Source organism: Agelaius phoeniceus, chromosome 3, assembly GCF_051311805.1.
Source record: "Agelaius phoeniceus isolate bAgePho1 chromosome 3, bAgePho1.hap1, whole genome shotgun sequence".
Lineage (NCBI taxonomy): Eukaryota > Metazoa > Chordata > Aves > Passeriformes > Icteridae > Agelaius > Agelaius phoeniceus.
Window position 1 is genome coordinate 87,413,101 of NC_135267.1, and position 21,963 is coordinate 87,435,063.

Below are 21,963 nucleotides of genomic sequence, written 5' to 3' on the forward strand. Positions count from 1 at the left end.
TATATCCCATTTAGTTAGCACACTATCTTTTCTGTATAATAAAGCCTTACTGTGAAAATACCAGTCTCACTGTGCACTCCTGAACTTCTTCCTGGATAAAGTTGCTTTCACTTAAGTGCAAAATATTACTCTCAGAACTAGAAATCAGTCCAGAAAAGATAAACACTGGAATCTGAAAAATTTTCATTTTTCAGGGAAAATTTAGTGCCAAAAAATCATCCTTTTTTTCATTAATAAGTTTGTCCCCGATTTTAAGATATTTGTTGGTTTGTTTTTTTTCCTTCAGTCCAGTTTCATATGTTTTTTCTGGAGGAAAAAAAAAAGAAAATATTCCAGGTAATTGGTCATTGAGTGCTGTAGAAGGGTCTGAGAGAGTCCTACATTTCAGGTAGAGTGTCCACTTCAATCTCAGTAGGATAGAATTAGACTGGTAGAGAAAGGGGGGAAGGAAAGTATCAGTGGGAGCATACTGGAGAAAGATTGACTAAAAATCATGTAAAAATGTGAAGATCTTGCAGCAAAGCCAAGAAAATTTTAAAGATAGTGAAGTGAAAAGACCTCAGATGGTGGACAGAGATTAAGAAATCAGGAGGAAAAGGCAGAAAAAGATCAGAGGAAGACTTGAAGGATCTAAATTGAAGTGAAAATGTCACACATGATGTATTGCCTGGGAGCAAGAGCATGCAATTGACAAATTTGAGCTGCACACTTAGCATTCTTCTTGGCTGCCAACTTTGGCGATTTGCTTGAAAGTTTTATGGGATATACTGGTGTAATTTTTTTCTGTATTATTTTCCTGGAAAGCCCCAGTTTTTGTAGTGATAGAATGAAAATAGAGTCTAAAACTTTATTAAAAATTAAGTAAGCTAACAACAGAGATTAATTTCTGACCCTTCAGATTTCAAAAGAAATCCTTGAATATCTGTCTTCAGATCATCCTAAGGCCTCAGGAATTAAAAAAAAAAACAAAACGACAAAACCAAACCAACACAAAACAAAACAAAAACTAGGTAAAAAGTACCAAGTATACTTCTGTGTGAGATTGCTCTTTTGGCACCTGATTCAAGACTTTTTAATTTAGAATCTGGGAAAGACAGAGACCTATTGTGACCTGCATCTTGGAAAAATGACAGTTTTATTTCTGGTGTCCTGGGATAAGAGATGTTTGTTAGTATTAACAACAGGGTATAATTCCTCTGTCAGTCATGTCAACATAAGGAAATGTCAGATAATACCAGGAGGTAGCCAGACTTTTTCAGTAAACACTAAATCAACCCAGCATGAATAATTTCTTGCATTTTTATTTTATTAGTTTTGGGGGTTTTTATGATATACAATCATAATTTTGCCTTCAGATGGAACATTTATTATTAAACACAAATCCCTTCTTGCTTTTCTGAAACTTATCTTCTCATCACTCATTCATCCAGCTGCCCTTCAGAGAATCTGTCTTGTCAAATAAAACACACAGCACATATAATTTAAGTATTATTTCCTAATTTGCTTAGGTTCTTTCCTGCTCTTTTGAAAAGTGGGGTTGGAGGGGGGGAAGAGAAGGTAGATACAAAGGCAATTGATATGCCTGTCAGAAGACGGTGAGCCAGAGAGATACTGATATTTAATATATGCCTTGTGTTATAAGGGAAAGTAAAAAAACCAAAGCAACCCAAACTTTAAACTATTGGCTCAGAGAATTGTCATGGTTTGACACTGGCACAATGTCAGTGCCTCCATGAGAATACTTTCTCTTTGGTTTCTGCTGTGAGATGTGACTAGGAATAAGCAAAGCAGGCTTTCACTTAGAAATAAAAAAAAAAATAAATTATTAACTAAACTACAAGGGAAAAGGAAAAAAAGAAACACACAAGGAAAATGAAAACTTCACAAATACATCTCCTCTTCTTCTCCACCAAATTTCTAATAGATCTATCTTTCAGATCACCAACTCTCAGTCATTTACCACTCTTTAGATAATCAATTTTCAGTTAATTAAGGAGTGAGGAGTCCTTCTTGTGCTATAGGCTTCTTTAGGAAACACAGCTGAGACTTCTTGTGTTTCTTGTCACATGTGGCACCGCTCGGAGATCATTTGCTATCGTGACATCTTCTTTCCATGCTTAATGCTCTCACTACTGCTCATGGACTAGAGCTGCTTCTAGGGTTTTCTTTTTAAGGGTGCTTTGTCTAGTTCTAAAAAAAGAGCACAGTCTCTCACTTTCAGGACACCTGTCCCCCCTAAATTCACTCCCTGGGGCCGAGGGGTCTCAAGAACAGAGATCTTCTCTTCTACTGAAGATCGAGGGCACCAAGCACCTTCTTCACTTGTTGTCTCTGTTCATGCACTCCCATAACATCACTGCACTCCCTTGGCTCCGAGCTATTGTTTCTCCCCTAAATGCAGTCTCTGTGTCACAGGAAAAATGGTTCTGTCCATGGCTATACAAGAAAAGTCTAGCTAAAGGCCACTCTATTACCTCTTCTCACCTAAGATTCTTCTCTTGTGGCCCATTTCCTCTTTTCTCATATCTATCTCTCTTCTCATTCAGCTCCAAGAAGATCAACATTTGTAAGGTTTCTATCATCTAAGAAAAGGGTTAAAAATCTCAGTCTCTGCCTGTCCAGAACTCCCGCGCTGCCCTGCTGAGCACCTTCTCGCCACACCCCCCCTTCTTCTTCTCAGCCGGCTGTTATCAAATTTCAAAGTAGCACAAGCACAAGCACCGGCTCTCTCTCTCTCTCTTGAAGGAGATAGCTGCCTGATGTCTCTTGGTGCTCCTCCACCCTTCCATCCTCAAGGCCCAAGCCTGCCTCACCCAGCTGCATGGCTTCCCTTCCCCTGCCCAGCCACAGCAGCTGAGCAGAGAGAAGTCTGACCTGTTTCCCTGCCGGAACCCAAGAGAGCTTCCTAGGGCGAGAGCCCTGCTTTTAACCCCGTGTTCTCAAAAGCAGATCCAATGTCCCAATAGCCACATTAGGTGCCAATATTAAAATCTGAGCACTCATTAGCCTGACTACAGCATCTCAGAAAACATATTTCCTGTCAAACCACCACAAGAATATATATATAATTTTTTTTTATACACTGCTGAATAATGTCCCCTGGGAGCACTTTGGAGTAATTTATCAAGCGACAGAGAAAAGTGTAGGCCTCTAGGGGACATTATTTCACAAGGCTGAGGAAGGGGAACCATTGTTTAAGGTATTCTGCTCCCCTCCATTGCCATTGCTCTCTTCCCTTTATAATTCTCAACAAAATTCTTGCAAACCATGGGAAGCTGCAGTCAGGCTCAAGGGGTGAGGCACATGGATGAAGATCACCAGAAACATTTTCTGATCCTTTGACTCAGTGAAAGTGCTCACTTCAGCTGTTCAGGTACAAGCTACTGGTCTGGGACAATCTCATTTTGGTTCACGTTGTGTGACAACACAAAATTAGACTTTCAGGCTCCCTGATCTGTGCTATAACTTCTTTCATGTGGATATGACAGAAGCAGAAATTTAGTGCCCTGAGCTTTCAATTTTACCTTTAGAGGGAAAGCAGATACACTCTAGCACTAGCACTCTTGTCAGCACTAAAGATTAATCCAGTCACACCCAAGCTATTCAGCAGCACACAGAACACCTTTCACCTCATTATACTAACTGCCTCAGAAAAAAAATTCCTCACACTAATTCAAATCCAACTAAAACATATTTAAGCTCATTAGCAGAGTAATTGAAAGCCCACACAATATTTCTGTTAGTAAACGTGAAGCTGAAATATTTATGGAAACAATGCAGAGGCACACTAATGAATTCACTCTGTAGCCACACGTAAATGTAGAGTTAGAAAGCTCTCATAATTCACAACAATGTTTCAAAGAGCCAGACAGACAATTTCAGATTATTCAACAGTATGTAAAGTTAGCAACTGACAGTGGAAGCAGCATACTACAACCACCCTGTTTCTAAAGATGGGGAAAGGCAAAAGTATTCCATGAAAGGGGTATTCAAGTCATTAAGCAGAAATTGGGACCTGGGACACACTTTTCCCAGGTTTTTATAGACAAATGGCTCATACACTTGGCTGAAGGGTCATGGTTATTCTCTCTAACTCAAGTAATTCTGAATTCTTTTTTGCAGTGTTGGACAGTTACCTCAGAAAAGGTCATCCTTCCATGCCAGCAGGGGTCACCAGAAGGGAGCAACATCAGAAGTAATGAGCACATTTAGAAACTCAAATGAAATTAAATTGGAAAAGGGAATCTGCTATTTTCCTGGCAGAACAGCTGTCAGATTCAGCCATATGCTGTCCTTTCCTGAGAGTCACAAGTGGGATTTTCCACTTATTTCCAGGCAGTGAAATCTGTGTAAATTATAATGAAGGGATCCTATAGTGGTTAACCCAGCCCTTTTTTCTGTGAGAGCTCATGTGAGCTGAGATGAACAGGATCCTCAGTGGCTGACTAGCAATTTTGTCCCTACTTGCAGCTCAGAGCACTTATGCCAGGTTGAAATTCACATGTCCTGTAAAAACTTGGTGTCGTTCCACACAGGATAATTTTATGTCCAGAAGGTCATGCCAGAATGACAAAAACCCCAGGAAGTGCCTGAAGTTATGTTTGCCCATTCTTTGTAACTGGCTGGCCAAAACAAACTTCAACATGCTGTTTCAAGTTCTTCTGTCAAAAAAATTTTTGTGCACTGGTAAGAGAAGTGTGGAGTCAGCTGACAAGACTATTCTAATATTCCAACCAAAAGAAAGAATATGAAATGAAATGAAATGAAATGAAATGAAATGAAATGAAATGAAATGAAATGGGCATCACCACCCATAAAACTGTGTATACACTGATATATCAGTTTGTACAGAAGAGTGTCTCAGCATTAGTTTAAGGCATAATTTATGCATTATTTAAAAAGTTTAAACACATATCATTCAAGTGTTTCCCTTCCTCAGTGATTGAACTTGTTGTGGATTCTCAGGAGATAAGGAATGGTTTTCTACCAGAATCTCAAGTATCTCTCTTATCATAAAGGTTGAAAAAAATAGTTTAATTCCCAGGGGAGAGAAAGGGAGAACTGCATTTACCAATTCTAGAAAAATGAACTAAAGGAATATCTATCCACTCACCAAAGACACAGACATAGTTTACTTATGTTTAGAGAATCTCTTTGGCAAACCCTTTACCCAATTAGAAAACATTGGAAATACCTTTTACTGTGTAAAAGGGATACAGAAGAATTGATTGCTTGTTGTAAACTGAGGAAACTTTTTAAAAAAAATATAAGCAAAGTAATCATCAAGCTTCTAGATTCTGAGCTGGAAGAGAAAGGAAATATTTTGGAACAAAAATTTCCATGAAGCATGCACAAGGTAAGTAAAAGCAGAATGATTCAGGATTTTTTTCATATGCAGAATAAGAACAAGGGGTGCAAATATCACTAATGGTCAAAAAACATCATCTCCTTAGTGAGAAAATAAGCAGAAAACAAAAAAGAAAAAAAAGTAACTTAGGTATGTAATGCAGGCATTTCCTAAAGCAGAGGTCTGCCATTTTGTCATTTTCTGGGTATTGCACATAAAGCAAAGGAAAAGGAAGGCTAGGAAGACTGGATAGCCTAGAAAGACATGGAGATGTTGAATTTTGGAATGCTCTACTAAAGGATAGAACACAGTTACATCCTTTCAGTTTGTTATACCAAAATCAGATAAAAGCATTTCTCACCAACCTGAGACACCCTGCTTCTTTCAAAGTTGAGCCTGGACTGAAAGTGTACTGCATGAAGAGTGACAAATTCCTTACTGAAAAGGCAAGTAAAACCCACCCAGCAAGAAAACAAGTTTTAGTTTATAATGACCCCAGGAGAAATAAAATGAGAAGTCAGTTATAGCTTCAAATATTATCATAATTTAATTGTCAAGAAATATGTTTTATTGTTTAGCAATATATTTCTATGATAAAGGATCTTAGATAAGTGCCACAGATTTCTGGTACATGAACAAAATTTAGCAAAAAGTAGTGTACTATTTATTTACAGTTTACAAACTCTCCACAATTAGAAGTCTAAAAGCAGACTGCCAGTAGCCTAATAAATATCAGCAGTCCAGAATCCAGGCTATGCATCCCATTAGTGAACCCATTGGAAACAGGAAAGCTTGAGCAGTGTTATTTGAATTTTTCTCTCTTCCAAGTATCAGCTATATACTTTGCAAATATATATTTGGCCATCCTAAAATTAGTTCTCACTCACAGAAAATATGCAAAATATTTTTAAGTACCAGAAAAGGAAAGAAATCCTACTCTTTAACAATGTTGCATATTAAATGAGTTCATAAATATAGGACTGCTCAAATTTTGCATCTCCCTTTTATTTAAGAGAAACGAAATTGTTCTCTTTAGGTTTGATGGTGTAACATTAAGAGGAGAGCAGAATTTCTTCTTATGTTTTAACTTCACCAACAGATTAAAATTTTACCTAGCTCCTGAGTATTACCAACTTATGGCTTAAATTTCTGAATATGGTTTACATATATACAAATACAACAAATGCTAGGTATGGCATCAAGTCTGTTGATGCAGCCACATCCAGGTTTGCTAGGTTTATTATTCCTTTACCATGATTAATTGCTAGTCATCATTCCTGGAGGTTTTTGCAGGCATGGATATTTCATTGTTTACCAGGAGAACAAAAGCTTTTACTTGTTATAGGCATCCATGTAAGGTCATTACAGACAATGAAAAGCAGCTTATGAATAATTTTACTGAAAAACTATAAATTCTGTGGAATAACATGCAAGAGTGCTCTGTACTGTTGAAAGAGAAATGAAAGAATGGATTTTTCTTTATCTTTGCTTGAAAAACTTTCAAAAAGTAATGAAGGAAGAGACTGACAGATTGCTCTGCTTTGGAGACCTTCAAGGGTAAAGACTGAAAAACTCAAAATTTTCATTCTGCAAAATCTTCTCTGAGCTTTTCTGCTGTAACTCCAGATAGCTTAAATAAGTGGAACATGCAAAAATTACCCTGAGAGCTAAAAAGAAGAGTGGAATAAAATGCAAATCAAATGCACGATGGTACTAAATGCACAATTTTTTGTGTGCTTGAAGAATACAGAATCATTAGTCACCTCTACTATCAGACAAGGGAATTCTGTCCTCATCCTGTCAAAATGAGCAGTAGTAGAAATTTGCCAAATGTTCGTTGATATTTAGGAACAAAAATGTTGAGCTGAACATTGATTCATTACACCAAGCAGCATCAAAACCTCAGTGTGATCCCTTCAGAAAGACTAAAAGGTCAAAATTCAGACTCATTCCTACAAAAGAAGCACAGTAAATAACCACTACATAGAAATATAAGATTTCAGGATTTCAGGCTTCTTTGGAGAGTACAGCCAGAACTGCATTCTAGGGTATATTAGTTATAGAACTACATTCTAGGGTGCATTAGTTATAGGACTCTGTTTTCCCATACATATATTAGTCATGAGTATTACCAGTATAGTAATCATCATTTGACTCAACTTTTCTAATACCCAATGTAAACCTAAAGAGGAAACTTAAGCATGAGCCTCTGTAACCACTGTATGGGCTGGGAGATTTCTTAGGTCTGCAGTGATTAAAGAACAAATTATATTGCACTTGGGAAAGCATTTTCCCTTCTTTTGTCAATGAATGTTTACTTTAGAAGTACCAGAATGCATCTAGGAGTGTATGAATATGAGAATAAGGAAATTTTACTCCCTTGTGAAGTACTGCAAAGTTGTGCTTCATCAGCAGAACTGCTGATTTTGGCTTGTCTGCAGTGGACTGGGTTAGAGGATGTCCTAAACTACCTTCTATACCTATTGATACACAGCTCCTGGGCTCTGAGTTCACCTCTCTAAATGTTGTTTCAGTCCCCTTCCTAGGTCTCACGCAGTCAGTGCCAATTCTGTGACATATGGAATTAGGACAGGAAGAACCATCAGTCTGTGGCAGGACTCCAGCAAGGCACAGTGTCTGTCTGTGACATGGAGAGAGAATAAGGGTCAGATGAGCATCTTGACTGATGAGATGGCCTTTCTTACTTTCTTGCTGGGCCTTTCTTACTTTCTTACTTTCTTTCTTCAGCCAACTTTGTAGAGGTTTTCACTTTTTAGAAGTTTAATTTCCTTCCTTATTTCTCTCTCTATCTCACCAAAATGACAGAAGGATGGTCACCTGCAGAAGAAATGAAGCTGCAAACCTGCTGAACAGCAGCTCTGACTGTACAAGATGGGAGGATGTAGCCTGTACCCAACTGCTTGTCAAAGGAACCCCCACATTTCCCTCATATAGGTAGTAAAAGAAACAAAATGGGAATGGTCTAATAAGAGCTGGCCTTGGTCCTGAAAATCTGCTTGGGAGCTGCCTTTGTTTACATAGTGGCTGGAGACATCTCAAGCAGAACATACCCGTTTCATCCCTTGTGCCTCTCTCAAGACACAGTAGAGATGTAAAAACTCCTGTGTCCAAGTGTCTCAAAGACTCATTATTTACTTTAAGATTGCTTTCAAAACTGACACTTAGGGTGTAGTCATTTCCCTGCCATGTTCTCTTGTCTTTGCAGGTGTGTATTTGTATCATTCCCCCACGCTGAAGCAGGAATCTTTTATTGATATTTGATATTGATGCTATTGATATTTACCCTACTGTGAGGGTGCCAAAAATCATTACTTGGTGGTTGGAAAGAGCTGCATTCAGAGATGTAGTGGAGAGATAACTGTGGCACTGCAGAAAACTTCTATGAGCTATTGGCTTTTACAAATCTCTCAGAATTTACTGTCTAATATGCCTCACAGGCAGAGTAAAATTAACTTACCTCAGATATCAGAAACTGCAGACAGAGCCAATGATTCCTCAAGTGCATGTGTTTTTCTCTTGCACAATAACCTGACTATAAGCTACAAGTCAAAAATGAGTCTGATCCTAAATTCATGTGGCTATGTACCTAATGAAGATAAAACTCTGGCTCACAGTGATTAAATTTCAATGAAATATTGAAGAATGCTTAACTGGTTTCAATACTTCAGCTGTAGAAAAGAATTTATTCTGTCATGACTAAAATTCATAACCTTGTTTCAGAAAATGAGTAGATCTTTAATGACCATGCTGGCAACATTTTGCAGTTCCACAGAAAAGGTGAATGAACAGAAAAGTTTCTATAAACATCTGCATAATTTCTCACTCTATAGTGTAAATATGTGGTAGCATGCCACAGATCTCACTCACGTCTTTTTTCCTCATGTGCACTCTGGGTTTGTTGGCAAATACTGGCCTCTTTATTCTCTAAAGTGTCCAGAACTTTCATAGTCATATTTCTGGTTCCAAAATATGTGGATTTTTTTTTTACCTTGCTATGGAATGAATCACTCCACCCTCCCTCCAGCACGAAGACAAATGTGACTGTTGCTCCTGAACATATGGTAGAGCCTAAAAAAAGGGTTATCTTGTAGGAGTGTATCTGTATGCATCACTTATCACACCGTCCCCAGTGGAGAATTTAAGAGATGATAGCTTCTCTTTTTCTTTCTCAAACTGCTCATGTTCAGCATTTCTCTGTCTACTGCTTTCCAACACACTCATGATTCCTCGAGAGAGGAAAGCCCACTCCCAGTACAACTGGCCTTTTACATATTGCTCAGCAAGCTTGGATTTGCTCTACTTTCAGGGACAAGTTTTATAAGGTTCAAAAGCAAACGTACAGAAGTTATCCTCCTTTCTGTGTTCATAATTTCTGTGTGACATTATAGAACACTTTCTTGTCTCTGAAGAGAACAACCTGTAATCCTATGAAGACAGATTTTTGAAGTTACAAATTTCTACACTGCTCTCAGTTTAAGAGAGAAGGTGTTAGCATAATATTTTATCCTAAAGCAATCTTCTCAGATTACAAAGTCTGTCTCCCTCAAGAAGCTGTGGACATCTTCAGAGTGACCCATGTGATGACACAAAGGGTCATTTTTCTGTGAACATTCACTAGTGTCAAGCAAATACTTTGAGGATTTCAGAAAGTTTTAACCAGTATTCAAAAGTAATTAACTAGAATAGTCTCTAATGGAAATGCTTTCTATAACTCAAGGGACAGCTACCATGAGTTGAAGGAACAGCTGGCTCCATTTTTGTCTATAAGGAAATCCTGTACAGGTGGAGATGGCTCCTCTAATGGTTCTGGCTAAAATAGATTTAAAATTTGGTAGAGAAATGGCTGCTGTACTTGCCCACACAAAAGTTTAAGTATATGGGTAAATATGACCATAAAAGAAAATGCAGAAGAAATGCAAAGGCATTGGCATTTCTGTCTTGTTTTAAATCAGAGTAGAGTCATGAGTATGTGCACAGGGGCCCTAGTGAATTCTCTGGTACTGAGACTGCTCACCCAGTCACAAGCACACTGTGTCTTAATAATTCCTTCAGTGATGTTTCCTTCAGCAATTGTTTTAAGGCTGAGCTTGTGCTCACTAAACCTGGCCTAATCTGTACCACTGCACTGAGCCTGTGCTCAATTCTTAAAAGAAATCTGCTCTTGCTATCTTTCATCCCTAGCCTTGCTGGCATTGCAATGCTTGAGGCCTTCACACTGGCATATCAAAAACAGCAGCAAAGCAGCAAAGAGGGCAACACTGATGAATGGCTGCAGAGACCACTGACCATCCCAGAGAGCAATACACCCCAAAAGACATATCTAGACCAAACCTCTTCCACTATGAACCACAGCACAGAAGGCAGCCCAAAAGGCAGAGGTGTGTCTGCAGTGCTCAAAATATCCTTGGATGCAACAATCCAAGGGACTGGCTGGTGAAGAACATCCCTACAGTGAAGCAAGAAAGAAGTATACGTTTTTATATTTTCCCATCTCAGATGCAGCCCAATGTAAACTGTCATAATATCCTCTTAGTTTAGTCAAGAACAAGTATGTACACAAGCTGTATCTTGCTGAGATAAAATCAATTCACAAGACTTCAGTGGAACAGGATAGGAGAGACTTCATGGATCATAGCTTAATTGCTTACCCAGAGAATAAACAAGGATAGAGAAAGACTTTGATACTACCATATGCTTTCTGCACCTGTGGACACTGCTTAAGGTTTGTTAGGTTCTGTCCTACCAGACTTCCAGACAACCAGCTGTCTCTGAAATGGTCAGTAACTGTTGTTTTCACCAGCCTTACTGTCAGTAACATTTAGGAAGGGCTGGTACTTGGAGACCAGTACTGACTGAAAGCTTGACAGCCCCTGCCACATCAGTTATAAAGGCTCTGCTTAGCTCTCAAGGAAGACAAGGCCATGCAGTACCTTTTTTTGATACAGCCATAGAAGATCCATATGACTGCTGTGATGTGACTGTTAAAGTAATGAGTATTCATTCACAAAAGTTAAGGCAACTGAAACCTTAATGCATACAATTCTAGCATTAGCTTACACAGAGACGTTCAGTTTTATTGAACCTGCTGACTTCACCAGAAGACTTTGATTGACAGTTTGACTGCTTTTATGTTCTTGACTTTGTGGGAAGGGGTGGTTCCCAAATGTTAATAGCAGTATGGGTAGTCATGATCATCTAGTCTGACTTTCTGTTCAGCAGAGTCCAGCACAGGCTGGGGACTTTATCCAGGGATTCTTCCACTGATCCACAGCACTGTGGTTTACTGGACACAGGGACTTAAGGATTTCTCAGGGGATGAAAAGTTGTTGACTCTATGTCTGTCTACTGGTTCATACCACAACATCAAAATGTCACAGCTCATTTCCACTTTGGATGTATAGATCCTCACTTCAGCCTGAGAAAGATAAAGAGTGGCTTACACATCTGCATACGAAGTAAAAACAACAAGCCAAGAGCAGACTTTGAGGTAGGATGGAGATATAGTCTATTTAAAGCTGTTGAGAATTATTAAAGTTCTGAAATTTACTTTTGGAAGAATCAGAGGATGGTATGAACTTCTATACTTACAGAGAGGAGGCAAGGTGTTGTAGAGATTTGGAATATAAAAAATAATCTCATGGGTGATGGATAGTCTGCTACTGGCCAAGATGACTTGCTAAATAGTTAATGGCTTTTTGTAAAATAATTTTTAGAAAATGATTGAAGGACAGACTTGAGAAAGCCCAGGTGGTCCACAGACAACCTGTCCAAGGTCAGGATAAACATGAAGACAAGTATAAAGAGTTTAATTATGGGAAAATACCTAGGGTAACTGGTTGAAATTGAAGGGGATACAAAGACAACATGGAAAGAGGAAGACCATGGTATCTCCTGCATAAAAGGTATTTAAAGCCAGTTCTAGAGTGCCCAAAAATAGGTTGTGTTTTTGTATCCAGTCACTTCCACTTGAAACATGTCTGTGACTGTGAGGTACTTCTGTGTGCTATTATCACTATTAAAAGTGACATAGAAAATGTCCCCTAAGATTTAGCAGCTTCTTCAGAAGGTCACAGGACCACATGAACACAGAAGAATGTAAAACCAGTACCTTTTCAGCTGAGCATGTTAGTTTCTGCAGTACTACTCAGTTCTAAAGTGGTTCTACTATTACATATGCCAAGGAAGCCAGCACCGTTCAGCCCAAGGGTTTTGTGCAGCAGATCTTTAATGCTTTCATGACAAGCCATTTTCAAAACTTTTGTTGTGTAGATGAAACAAAGGTGACCTTTATCCTTTTCTCTTCTCCATTTAAGGTCAGCAGCAATTCTCTGATCTACTGACAATGACACACGATGCCCATGGAGAATATCCCATTGTTACCAATGAGTAATAGTTGCACTGCACTCCCCTCAGGGTCATAGCTACTCAACGCCTGAGAATTTGAGAATGATGGAACATCCTGGGTATAGACAAACTCATGAATCCTTCCAAGCCAACAAAAATCACCAGCTGTCTAGGAGGTTCTTCACAAGTCAGAGTATCATTTTCAGATTAACATGTGCATGTGTCACAAGAGTGGGAAAAGCAGATCACTGATAGGAGGTATACTGGAGGAGTAGTTTAAGACTGATTGTCACTTCTAGACTCTGTTCATTGTTGTTCACTTTGCAGAAGAAAATGTCGGAAAGGCAATAATTCATTGTGCACTCTATCTGTGTCTGTGGCAGACATTTCATTTGCAGTTGTGCTGAGAAGTGCATTCTGCAGCACACGACTTACCCCAAAAACAGCAGCATAATAACATCACGAACCAGCTTCCAAAAGGGCTGCCTGTGGGAGTAGTGTATCAGTCACTTGGAGATATAGCTGCCGATTTTAGCCACCAAAAGCTTTTATTTCTGGTAGCTCTGTAAAAAAAATTCATGCATCAAAGAGAGTCGGACTATGTTTAGGCTAATGGATTGTCAAGAAATGGCTCAGCCACAAAAGCTCAGCCTTCCTGACTGCTCAGAGCTCCAAATCACTATGTAGAGACAGTGTCTTGCCCCTGTCCTGGCAAGGTGAGGGGCCAGCCTTGGTGAGTCCAACACTTGGGTCCACCTGAGATGTGGCCCCCAGGAAAGTGAGAGTGGTTCTCACCCCACTCCAGCTGGGCATGGGAGCTGGCGGGAGGAGGAAAGGCGACTCTGCTTGAGCTGCCTTCTGCAGCCATTGTCTGAACTAAATACTGGAACCTGGGGGTACAGAAACCTCTCCAGGGGAGCCAGGCAGTCTGTTTGTGTAGGCTGTCAACTACACTCAACTTCTTTGTAAACAAAACAGAAGGCATGTGAGATTGCCAAAATGCTAACTCTCTGCTACACACTGTAATTTTTGGCTGTGAAGTTTAACAGAGCTTTTCTGGATTAATGACAGAAAAGTATCTTGTAGTTCTCAGAAGCTGGAGTTTATTAAAAAGAAATTTGAAATGAAGTAGTTCTGTTTGCATCTTTTGTTCTTAATAAGAGTATTCACAGGTTCAAGAAAAAAAGTTAGCCTGTTCAGATATCCATTTTTAAAAACAGAACTTAAGAAGCTTGTTTTTCAGTGAAAACCTTTAAAATATTAATGGAATAGAATATTATTTCCTACATATTTTTCTTACGCCTTCCATAATTTCACTTTTCATTTTGGGGGAAATAGATCTACAATTTTCTGAGGTGTTCTACCTATAGACATTTAGAATTAACAGCGGCCTTATTAAGAAAAGCTTGAATATTTCATTGAATAATCAGTCTCTGCAAAGTTTTGGTGCTTATCCAGATCTGACTGAACAGCAGTTAAATTTCCATAGTTTCTAAGGATGAAAAATAGGACTGAAACCCACAGAAAAGTCTGTTCTGCTTCCATTCCTGGCCTGCTCTACAGCAAAAGAAAGCACCTCATTTTACCTCTGTGGCAGAGTAGAGAATATAGTGGATTTTTAGGAAACAGTGTATGTTAACCCATCCTTGGAAGCAGCATTGAATTTCTAATCTCTGAATCCTCACTGAGGGTTGTTCTACTTGTGATTATCTCAACTGTAGTTACCATGTTCGTGATAAACACATGTATAAGGAGCATCCTATATTGGCTCATGAAACTGTGTCTTCTATATATTCATATATCTATGCTCAGTAAAATACTGGTTATCAAAAATGGTATCTAAATACAGTGGGGTGAGAAGAAACAGCAGAAGGATAAACACATAAAACACAGGCTCAAATGATTTATCTAACATTTATCTAACATTTTTAAAGAAAAATCCATGACAGAAAAGGCAACAGTCATAGATCTCATAGTTCTCTAGTTTGCAAAAAGTATCACAGACCTGCAAGCCTGATAATTCTGAATAGAAAATGAAAGCAGTGAAATTTCAGTCTGGCCATAAATTAAATCACAAGTGGGAAAAGAGGATCCAGTCCTGACAGGTCTGTTGTGACTTAACACTACTAAGCTCTTGATTTGTAGAAAAATCCAGAGGGGAACAAAAGGAAAAGAAGGAATACCTTAAGTAAAGTTGGAACAGAAAGGGGGAGTAAAGATAAAGAAGATTTTTTTTCCCCCCCAAATTGATCTCTCTGCCTTCATGTACCTTTCTATGTGCTCATGTCACCCTTTTCAGATTTTATCTTCCATCTTCATTCCTCTGCCTTTAGCTAAATGTTGCACAGCTCTCTGCCTTTTTGAACTGTCATTAAAACGAAGTGTAAGAGACAGTGCTGCAGTTAAACAGCAATGCGTGTCACCTGCTGAGCAGTGCTGTCACTGCCAGCAAAAACACAAAACATCACACACTCAAAATTGGGCAGAACATCTCAGAATGTGTAAGAGGGCCTTTTTGTTTCACCTGTAGCAGGGAGGCTGCAGCTGGGATGGTACAAGTGCGGTATCTACTGCTGCTGTCAGGGAAAGGCTGACAAATGTGATGACTCCCAGGGCAGAAACTTCAGCTGGAGGTTTTTAGCTCCTGCAGCTGTGACTGTGTGAGGCAGAGCTGTTTGGTTCGTGTCTGGCAGATGGACTCATTACCTGTGCCAAACAATCCCCCCCCAAAGGAGTTTGTGTAAAGTATTTTGCATTACTTGGACTTCTCCTGGACCGCGTGTTCAAAGCTCCTACATGCAGTAACATTGGATGCTAGTAAACCCATGGTACACTTTGACTGTAAAGTAGATTGGATATCTCAAACTAAACATAATTTTAGTATTAAAATAGGAGGTTCTGCTAGATCAATTTTTTCTTGCCTCTTATAAGAAAAATTAAAATGAAAGCTACAGGTGTGGGGATCCACAATGTTCTTCCTCTCCCCGGCACCTGTGAGGGGTGCTCTGCTCCCAGCCCTTGCTCTGCCTCACCACCATGTCCTCTGCTCCTTTCCCACTCACCCACGAGCAGCTGCCTCCTCTCCCTGCACACTCCAGCCATTCCTTTGCCAATGAAGGAGGTGAAAGCAGGGACAATATGGGCTGGAAGAAGGAGCTCTGTGGTGAGGGGAAAGAGCAAAGTGAATGTGGTGAATTTATAGAGCTTTACATCCAGGAGGAGAGTAACTCCTCAAGGGGCATGATGTATGGTGGAAATGGGACTGTCATTACAAAAGTTGTAACATCCACAAAGAGATTGATAGCAACACTTCCACATTTCCATATGAAATGCTTTTTTTTTTTTTTCCAATAAGCAAACAAAACAACTGTTATGGAGAATTTTCAGTCTACAGAAACAGATGTTACAATATTGGAATTTCCCACGGGAGAGGTATTCCAGCATTTGTTCCATTTTAAACAGGGCTAGAAAATAAAACTGAGTTGATGCATGGTTTGTTTCTTCATAGCCATTGCAGAGGCAGGTGTTTGGAGGGTGTGCTAGACAGATGTTGCACATTTCTGCTATGACTGTAAGACCAATTACTGTTGATCTGGGTTTTTTAAATCAGTTTTTAAATCTGATCCTTGTTCAATGTCAAGAACAGTCAATTACATTGTGGTTCTGTCCCATTATGTGCCAGATTAAGGTTTGCTTTGGCTAAACTGAGGTACTAGCTTCAAAATTTCCCCACAATAACATCTTTTGTTTGGGAACTAGTAAATGTGACCTGATTTAAAAAACAGCAAGCAACACTTTTGAGTATATGCCTCCCTGTCATCAGCAAGCTTCACTGGGGTTAAGCAGAGGAGATGAAAATGGCAGGAGCCAGGAAAACACAGATCATGTCCTCAGGGACTTTAAGTAGGAGGGACTCCTGTAAGTTTCTACAGCTTTTCTTGGACTCCCTTTGCTACCTTGAAACCACAGAAAGTTTCTGCACTGAAATCACATAAAGAGGGTAGAAAACAGGTTTTGACCTAGTGTAGACATATATGGTTTCACTAAATAATGGGCATGAATCTCATCAAGCACGTTAATTTAACCCAGCCCTTAAATGGGGAAGTACAGGGAGCAGCAAACTGTCAGGAGCTGTGTCACAATGCAAGCTGTTTAAGAACAATGAAATAAAGGATTTAGTCTGAAAAATACTCCAACATAATTGGTTAATTAATCCACAGCCAATACAATTATCTATGAAAGAGCCCAAATAAGGAAATATGCATGAAAGAGGCCAAATAGGGAAAACGGGGAAAGGTGAACAAAAAAAATGATACTCTCTTATAGTGAGAAAAAACCCTTACCTTCTGAAAAAACAAACAGCTAAAACCTCATATGCTTTCACTAGGCAGAGTTTGTGTAGCACAAGGTCTTCACTCCACACCAACCTATTGTTGTGCAAAGGTGCAGTACTGTGCCCTGATTTGGGACTGCTGCAGTCCCTCAGGCTTTTGTTAATACTTTTCACAAGTGGGAATCCTGCTCCCAGTGTTCATTTCATCTTTTCTCTTGCAAAGAGTTCTTCACCTCACAGAAATTGCCAGTGTCCCCAGAGGAAAAAAAAAACAGCAAACAATTTAAACTACTAGCCATACATATAGTCTTGTGTGCTCAGTGGGGGTCATACCCCTAGGCAAATCATACAAGAGACAGAAGTACTTCTGCACTGATTTTTCTAGCAAAGGGATTGCAGCATTTCTAGTACCACTGAGAGTGCAGGAGGTTTGTCTGACAGCACCAGAGAAGACAGAGCTGTCCCTGCCCCTCTCTTCAGCCAGCAGCCTGTGACAGCAGCCAGCCTGGGCTTTATGAGTCCCTGGGCTGGAGGGGCCAGGCTCTGAAGGTGACTCCAGGTGGCCGTCCCTTCTTCTGTTTGCTCAGGGGTTGCCACATCATTGACTGAATCAGCAGCCAATTCAGAGGCTGAATTGGAGGAGAGGAGGCTGCAAGGACCCAGGGGTTGAGGAGAGAAGCAGGGGTCCTCTTGGTTTTGTTGCCTGCTCAGCTCACAAGAACATTTAGCCCCCTTTCAGGGCTAGAAGAGAAGAGGCACAGAGAGATAAGAAAGTTCCAAGCCAATTTCTTTTCTCTTCCCCTCTCCCACTGCCCAGCCTTGGCAGCCCTGTTAAATTCCTCCCCATGGCACTTCCAGGCTGTGAAAATCCACACTGCAGCAGAGAGAAGAGCAGGCACCAAGCTAGTGACACATCCTCACCTGAGAGTAACCAAGCTGAAACTCTGCCTCCACGCACCCAAATTAGCCAGATTCAAGCTCATTTGGACACTGCCAGCCGTCCCAAGGCTGCAGTTCAAGGAGCGTGGGGGCTGTGCTTGTTTCTCATTCCGAGGCAGCCTGCTGGAGCAGAGGCGTGCCCCACGCTCCCAGCGCCAGCAGAAGGACTGATTCATCAGGCCTGACTCTCTGAGGCAATCTGCCAGACGACAGAGCTGCTGCTGGGCTGTCTTGATGCTGTCAGCTGCCCATATGTCTACTGGGCAGCTACTGCCTGTGCAATCCCCACTCCGAGAGAAAAATTCAGAGCACGGTTTGGGATATCTGCATAAGAGCCAATTAGTTCCACAAACTAAGCCGATTAAATAAACAGATAATTAAAAAAAAAAAAAAAGTATTGGGTTGAGCAAATAGCACTTTTATTTGTTTTCTAGTCAAAATGAAGTAAATTATGAGACAATAAATATATTACAACACTTAGGCAAATTCAAAGTGATGGAAGAGGAAGGGGAGGGACGACAGATGGGCAAATACAGTATGAATTCACACCTATTGCTGGCTGTCTCAAACTGTTCATGTCTGCAAATAAACTAATCTGTAAACCAGGAGCAGCTGAACAAAAGAGGCTTAGGGCATAGCCTTACCTTGCTGTCTCCAGGGATTGTTCAGCCACCCTAAAGCATGGCTGTAGCCACGTAGTGGGTGGACTCTTTCCTATCCAAGGATGCCAGACTAACATCTCTCTTCCTTGCCCAGCACAAGTGTCTCCATCTCTGCTCTTGTGGCACACAGGCAATTTTGCTTCCACTCTACAGTGCCCTCTGCCAAAACCTGCTTCCTTTCTGACCAGAGCCACTTTATTGGATTCTTGACAAATGTTCTAGGACCTAATATGATCATGCTGTGAGGCTCTGTCAGTAGGGCTGTGTCAATAGAGCAGATCAGCCGGCTGGCTGGGTTGCTTTTCTCTGCTATGAAAATCAGAACATTTCATTTTAAACATATGCAATTCTCAATGGCATTATAGTTCCAGGGTTTCTTTAGATGAAAGTACTAGCCTCCTATCCTCGACTAGGGCTGGATTACCATTTTGCTAGGCCCTATTACAGATTATTATGAATTACACGGTAGATGTCTACTGTCCTCATATTAGACTGCAAAACAAGACACATTTGAGGGAAAGGGTGGCATGACAATGAAATAACCCATATCTTATTTTCAAAGACATCCATTTCCTCATATTTTCTTTCTTTACTAGTCAAAATTTGAGCTATATTTCTCCTGTGCCCTTTTAAGAACAAAGAAAAGATAAATTATTTGTAGTACAAGCCTTCATTGAAAATCTACAAGTACAGCACTCAAAAAATTACACGAAGCATGAACCTGATTTCTGCCTAAAATTTTAAGTTCCTCAGCTTGTCTGAATTCTCTTCTTTCATGTTTCCCTAACCAAAGCATTAACACAAAGACTACTCACCATCAACATCCCAACTGAAGCCCCAAAATAGTTTTAAATGAGAAGCAAGTGTTGCATTCAGCTTGCACTGTATCAACTGAAAAGAGACTTTTTATCACTCTGAAGGCAAATGTCTTGCTCAGAAAACCTGCCTTTTATAGGCAACTCCAAAAATAGCCAGACTTGTAAGGGCTAAAGCTAATGAAGACTTTATAATATAATTTATTTAGTTCATTGTATTCTTCTCTTTTTTCTTCTTTTAAATTTTTCCAGTGCTGTGTCTTTTTCTAGTTCTACATTTTTAAGTAATGTCTCTTGGAAAACAAGCTGTATCATTGCTATTATGTGTTAGGGTTAATCGGTTCCATCATTGTAGAAAAAAGTAGATTTTCTTCTGAAAATAGCCTGAGCCTACAAGCAGAAAGCCTGGTGTGAAAGAGAAAGGGTATAATAGGAAATTCAGACCAAGCAATTAGGTAGGTAAGTCTGCAGTTATGCCAGTGAAATAAGGCACTATGTTCTGGCTGTGTTTGCAATTTTGACTTATTCTTTCCCTGTCATCCTTTTTGTCCAGTCTCATGTATTTGATAGAAAAAATAGTCCTACATAACCAAATGAATATAATTGCTTGCACAACCCTCAAAACAATATTCACAGTCAGAGCTCAACTGTTCAGCACTGGAAAGACAAGGAGAAATAGGAGCCTACTGCAGCAGGAGCAAGAGCTCTCTTTGAAGACCCTCCTACCAAGAATGTAAAGTCACATCAGCTTTGAAATGGGTAAAAAGGCTGTGCAATGACTTCAGGTGGGAGCTGTATGGGGTGGGGTGTCAGAAAGCTGGGGAGGTAGGAGCTGTCAAGGCACCCTCTTTCACCTGCCTACAGCCTGGAACCTGCACGTGAGCAAGTGGGAGCTCAGTTGGACAGAATTATCTCAAACTGGCAAGGCAAATTTTAGTAATGTGGTGTTTTAGAGCACAATATGCTTTTAAGCATTTTTTTCATTTGTAACTCTATTGCAAAACACCTGTGGACAAAAATAAATCACCCTCTCCTTCAAGCAGGTATTTTTCAGCCATTAGTTTTACTGTTGGTTCAACACCCTTGGAGGAGATTTCTAAGTAGTCTGAATTGGTGGCGATCCAGTTGAAATGAAGGGTGAAGTGAGGGGAGGGAGGATGTTCTTGGCTGCAGATTTAGAAAGACTAGGAGTAGTTGTCACACTTGGTGGTCGCTGATACCTTTTCCATTCCTCCTAAAAGGACCCAGATATCAGTAAATGTGACCCAAAATAAAGATATTAGAGTGAATCTCTGACACCAACTGGAATTCAATGGATGAGCAGCAGAAAGGAAAGGAATATTGGGAACTTGCTGCAGTGAAAATGCAGAGATGAAGTAGAGCCTCTTGGGTGGTTAAATGTGCAATACATATACAAATTATGGACATGGTAAAGATTTTCATTTAGAGATCAAATTGTTGACTCACCTGAAGCTAAATAAAAATCTTATTTCAGTGTTTCATTTTGGAATCAGATGTATAACTTTTTATTGCAATAAAGGCTGTGAGGGGCAGATATTTGCAGCATCTGAGAGAGAAGCTGTGGCAGATGTTATGAGCAAGAACTAGCTCATCCTGAATTCCCCTTGAATGAGAATGCTCAGCCTTATTGAGCTGAATTAATAATTGGTAACAGAGATTAAACAGGTACTACTGTCTCATGCTGAATCACAGAATTACAGAATATTCTGAGTTTGAAGGGACTCACAAGGATCATCAAAGTCCAATGCCTGGCCACGCACAGGACTGCCTTAAAAATCACATCATGTGCCTGAGAGCATGTCTTAAGTGATTCTAATTTCCTTTCCACATTGTGCAACACCCCTAGATGTGGGGTGAGATGAGAATCAGGCAATTTGCCTTCATATTCAACTCCTGAGGCTGAGTTTGGGGGTAGAGCTGTCACATACAACTTCTCCACAAGCCTCAAGAAATGTTATTTGGCAGGAGTTAAACTTTGAAGGAAATGGGAATGCCTCCAATCTGGGAGCAGATGCTGTCCTGCCCTGCCCTGCTCTGCTGGGGCATGCAGAATGGTCAGCAGCAGTGCAAGCACTTTCTCATGAGCCCTCACATACATGTCTCATGATCATGCCAGGGGCACATTTCCCCTAGGGATAAGGGGCTATTTAGTATTTTGCTTTTCTGTGTCAGTGATCAAACAAGAAAATGGTCTGGGCAGCATTCACATGGTCAGGTTCTGCTCATCCTGAACTGGATGTGCTCTGACCAATGGATTCCTCATCATTTTCTGTGATTCTTACAAGTGTCAAGTGGATGATAGTTTTTCACAACAATCTAGGACGAATTTAGGGACATTACTGAGATGTACACCTACTTTTCTTGCATATATTATTTTTTAATATATTTATTTCGTATAATTTTCTGGTAATACATGTATTTTTTCTCCTTTTCACTACATTTTTTTATTTATTCTTTAAATATTCCTCATATTGCAAGAGA

General features: G+C 39.9%; 1 protein-coding gene across 5 annotated transcripts in view; it reads right to left on the reverse strand.

Moving 5' to 3' along the window:
- Positions 1-21,963, reverse strand: part of LRFN2 (leucine rich repeat and fibronectin type III domain containing 2) — a 158,318-nt gene that overhangs the window by 11,684 nt on the left and 124,671 nt on the right. The gene's annotated exons all lie outside the window — the stretch shown is intronic.